General features: G+C 45.3%; 1 non-coding gene across 1 annotated transcript; it reads left to right on the top strand.

Annotated features, from left to right (window-relative positions):
• Positions 1-2,415: 2,415 nt before the first annotated feature.
• Positions 2,416-2,508, top strand: TRNAI-UAU (transfer RNA isoleucine (anticodon UAU)). Its single transcript is given in 2 exon segments — positions 2,416-2,453; positions 2,473-2,508. It is a non-coding gene; the product is annotated as a tRNA-Ile (tRNA).
• The last annotated feature ends 1,712 nt before the right edge of the window (positions 2,509-4,220 follow it).

Below are 4,220 nucleotides of genomic sequence, written 5' to 3' on the forward strand. Positions count from 1 at the left end.
ATATGCTTTTTTAATGGGAGGATGGGGTGAGGAGGGAGAGAGAGAATCTAGAACTCAAAAGTTTTAAAAATAAATATAAAAAATTTGCTTTAAATGTAACTGGGGAAAATAAAAATATTAAAGAAAATAAAAAGAATGCATCTTCTGCTTTTTTCAAATAACTAAAGACCACTGTAATCTGTGTGACTGTGCATGAGGGTGCTGCCTTCATCCCTCCTGATATATGCCCCATTATGTGTTTTTTGGAAGCCTGAACTGATGAGTAAAGGCATAAAACTCCAGAAAAGTAATTTAATGAGGGTTTGACCAGCATGCATCTTTCTTTTTCTTTCATTTCTAGCTGTGTTAAATGGCAGGAAAAAGGGAGACAGGGCTGGAGGGAGAAGGCAGAAGGAGAAGAAGGCAAGTGAAAACTTAAGAAAGGTCTGACTTACACAAGGCAAACTAACGCCAGACGCTTGGAGGGCCCCTTTTTGTTGGCCTTTCTCTTTCTCTGGTCCAGAGCGATCTCTAGTGACTACCTGTTTAATTGGCCTTAGTACAAGGATTTTGCTATCAGCTCCATAGCAGGTGGTTCTACCGAACAATCAATTATTGTTACTTACTTCGTAAATATCTCCAAATTATATATAAAAATCATTTTTAAAAATTTTGAGTTCCAAGCTCTCCCCTTTCCCCTCTTGAGAAGGCAATTTAATATCAATTATACACGTGAAGTCATTCAAAACGTTTCCATATTAGCCACGTTGCAAAATAAAACTCAAACAAAACAAAAATAAAGTTTAAAAAAAAAGTATATTTCTGTCTTCACCGGTCCTCTCTCTGAAGGTGGGTAACATTTTTCATCATGGGTCCTTTGGGATGGTCTCAGCTCCCTGTCTCCATTAGAGTAGCTAAACCTTTCAAAGATGATTCTCCTTACAACATGTCTTCAACAGGCCACTGTTTATTAAAGGGCACTAGGTCATAAGCATTTCAGAAAAGTAAAAGATAGCCCCTGTTCTCCAGGTACACTTAATCAATAAGAATTTAGAGGACTGGCACTTAAGCATAACTGGTAGGACCAAACTGCTCTAAATTGAGCCAGTGCGTTTTTTTTTTTTTTTTTTAATCCTTAAAGTCAAGAAAACAGGATGCAAATTTTTATTTCAAAATAAAATTTAAATATCTTATTGTAGTTACTTGTATTTACAGTGTATTTGCACAGAGAAAGGAAAGACAATTTTGTCAAATAGAATTCTTTATCAATTGATGACCTTCCTGGTCCCTCTACAGTCAAGGCTCTACCGCGTATCAGGCTTAGGAGATACAGAGCCAGAAAAACGAAAGTTCTGCCATCTCCGATATTCTGCTTAGGCACTTTCCCCACGTTCCGGTGCGTTTTACAGAGAAGAGGCAGGGAATACTAAGGGGCTTTCTGCACAAGTTGGAAGCCCTTGGGATGGATCGAGTTGAATGTACTGTCAGTAAGTACTTTTATGCCTTTCCGTTTGGGATTTTTAACACCACGCAAGGACTCCGGACTAGAAGAGACTAGTAGGACATAAAGACCCAAGTGCAATTTACCTCGAGCTAGGGAGAAATAGAGATCTAAGAGACCCTAAATTCTAGCCCCCCGCCCCGTTCTGAGCTTTAGCTACAGGCCCTTTGCCAGCTTCCGCCCAGTTTTCTCCGCCCAACTCCTCCCGTGGCGATTGGTTGCGCACCCAAAACCCCGCCTCCAACCATATAAGTCCCGCTGATTTTTTTTTTTTTTTAAGTCTCCAAGCTCCTCCCCAACTTGCGTGAGCCCCGCCCCTCCCGCTCAGCTTTGCTTAGCACAAATCACTCCTCAGTCCCCCTAAGCTCCATCCCATGTTTCCTTTGCACTAAGACCCGGTCCTCTGGCTCCTCCTCCTCCGGCTTAGTTTTCCTTTGTTGCAGTCCGCAAGGCTTCGCTAGGGGTCTCCGGGGCCCAGCTCCTCCTCACAGTCCCTATCCCAGCTCGCGCAGCTAATGCCCCCGGCGGTCTCGGGCAGACAGAGAAGGGCCACGGAGGAGGCTTTTGGTGTCTCAAACAGGGGGGGGGGGGGGAAGGAGGGAGAGGAGAGGGAACCGGAACCGTAAACCTTGGGGAAGGTCCCCTGATTGAGAGACCCAGGCCACAAATCCGATCCAGCAAACTTTCTATCCTCCTTAAGCAGGCGCCGCCGCCATTTCGCGGCAGATTGAACACGGGGTCCCGCAGCCGACCACGGACCTCAGCGGGGTGTTCGGTCGTAGCTGAGGACGTAGAAAGCAGAGTGGCGAGCTCAAGACCGGTCTTAGAGCTGAGGGCAGTCGGCGCATGCTCTGTACGGACCCCGAGTTCGCCCCTTCCTCATCACGAGGCCAGGGCGAACCCTGATAGGGCGATCCTGAGGCTGCTTCGCCGGAGCTCCAGTGGCGCAATCGGTTAGCGCGCGGTACTTATACAGCAGTACGGGCAGAGCGATGCCGAGGTTGTGAGTTCGAGCCTCACCTGGAGCACGTACTTTTTGGGCGCCGTTCTCGTTTTTTGCCTTCCTTCCCCGGGCTGGGAGCGCTTCTCATTTAAATAAATCTTCCTAACTCCTTCTCAGCTCCTGCAGCGGGAGGGAAGTGAGCTGTCCCGGCTGGAGGAGGGCGGTGTCTGACAGTCCCTACCTCTCGCCTCCCAAGCCTTAGGCTCTGCTCCACCACGGAAGCTGGGGCCGAGGAGCGCGGCCTCCCTGCATCCCGGGCCTGGAGGACCCCGCAGCCGGGACCGGCCGGCCCAGAGGCCTAGAGAGTCTCCTATCTGCCCTGTTCCGCGTGCGGACCCAAGCCTTCCGGGGGTCGCCAAATCCATTGCCTGGACATTGGGATGCTATGTGCTTAATGTGGGGGGCTGAGAGCGTGGTATAGATGGTGGAGACGTGTGAGGGTAGATAACAGGGGGCATCGGGGCCATGGTGGGATGTGGGGGTAGATAACGGGGCGCATAGGTGTACTGTTGGGGTGTCGGAGGGGGTTAATATGGAGTGGTCGCAGGAGCTTCAAATGAAAGATCATTAAATGTAAATTAAATTTAAAAAGTAATAATTGATGGGGACGAGGACGCACAAAGTTAAGTCAAACTGTCCCTGCTCTCATGGAGCTTAATGTCTAGTTAAGGAGAACACACAATATATAATCATTAATACAAGTTCAATAATACATACTAAATACATTAGAAAGACGCAAGGCATAGTGCTCATTGAGTTCTGAGGGACCAGATTATGTTGGAAAAGGCTGGGGGGAGATTTCAAATGCAAAAATGCTTATTAATATAAATTAAATGATGCAGGCAGGGAGGCACAAAGGCCAGGTCAGACTTCCCCTGCTCTCTTGGAGTTTACAGGCAAGTTGAGAAAAGCACACTCATGTAGAATTAACACAAGCCAGGTAATGCATAATAAAGATATTAAAAAGGAAGTAAAACAAAGTGCTTCGTGAGTTCGGAGGGAACCAAGTTTTGCTGGGGAGGGGGGAATTAGGAAAGGTAAGATAGCAAAGAGGAAGGCATCTCAATTCAGTTCCTCGAGCTTTTTTTTTTTATTATTAAATGATTCCAAGGATCAAGGCAATGTTCTAGGACAAATACAAAAATGAAAAACAAAAGAGGATCCCTAAAAGAGTTTCCATTCTACAGAAATTGAATTTCGTTTTAAGGAATATGGGTAGGAATTTAACATTAGAAGAGAAAGCTGGGAAGAAAATATTATTATAGATTTAGGGAAGAAGGAGAACAAAGTTCAGGAATACCTTCTGTGGAGAGAATAGTGCAATTTGGTAGAACTGAAGAGTTTATGGGGGAATATATTATGACAAGATTGGAATGATAGGGAGAGCCTTGAATGTTAGAAAAATGATTTTTATTTTAAACAATAGGGAGTTAGTGAAGGTTTTTGAGCAGAAAAGTAATATGATCAGTTTTGTGCAAAAGGAAAAAAAGAGACCCCTTTTGGGAAAGAACTGAATTTAGAGTCACAAACCAATTCAAATTCTATGTTATTTTTCCTCCCATTTACTAGCTGTGTGACTTGGCAATTTACTAAAATTTTCAATGTTCTAGTCTATAAGGGATCAGGAAAAGTTATTCCCCCAGCAGGACTACAGGAAATTGGGAGAGTATATATCTGTGCGTGGGTGGCTAGGTGGTACCCTGGGTGAAGTGCTGGACCTTAAAGACAGTTTCCTGA

This window comes from Antechinus flavipes, chromosome 2, assembly GCF_016432865.1.
Source record: "Antechinus flavipes isolate AdamAnt ecotype Samford, QLD, Australia chromosome 2, AdamAnt_v2, whole genome shotgun sequence".
NCBI lineage: Eukaryota > Metazoa > Chordata > Mammalia > Dasyuromorphia > Dasyuridae > Antechinus > Antechinus flavipes.